Genomic DNA, 442 nt, shown 5'->3' on the forward strand with positions numbered 1-442 from the left:
TTTTTCTTTTAGGAATATCCCCTGTGGGGCTACAAGAAGGATGCCTAGTCCCAATCCCCATCCCTTTCTTCTCGCCTCTTACGATCCAAGTGGGAATACTTGTTGGCAGTATTCTTTTCCCCCACCACAGGGAATTCCCCCATCACAGAAAAAGAATACTCAGAGAAATGGTACAGGACAGCAACAAGGGGTTGGAGGACAGCATAACGGAGGGACAGTCGTAGTATAAAAGTGTCATCATTTCTCTATGAACAGTTTTCCTCTATCATAGACAAAATGATGTGTGGCTCTGGTCCGTAGGGGCGCCCCATATAGACCCTAAAGTATCAACTGCATGCTACTTTGCCACAATAACAAGCAGCCAATACCCCAGACGGAAAGCAGCCAATACAAAACATCACATGTACACACAGGTTGGTAACAAGGATAAAATCAAACAGCA

The sequence above is a fragment of the Oratosquilla oratoria genome, chromosome 35, assembly GCF_046742065.1.
Source record: "Oratosquilla oratoria isolate Oo_2021 chromosome 35, ASM4674206v1, whole genome shotgun sequence".
In the NCBI taxonomy this organism is placed as follows: Eukaryota; Metazoa; Arthropoda; class Malacostraca; order Stomatopoda; family Squillidae; genus Oratosquilla; species Oratosquilla oratoria.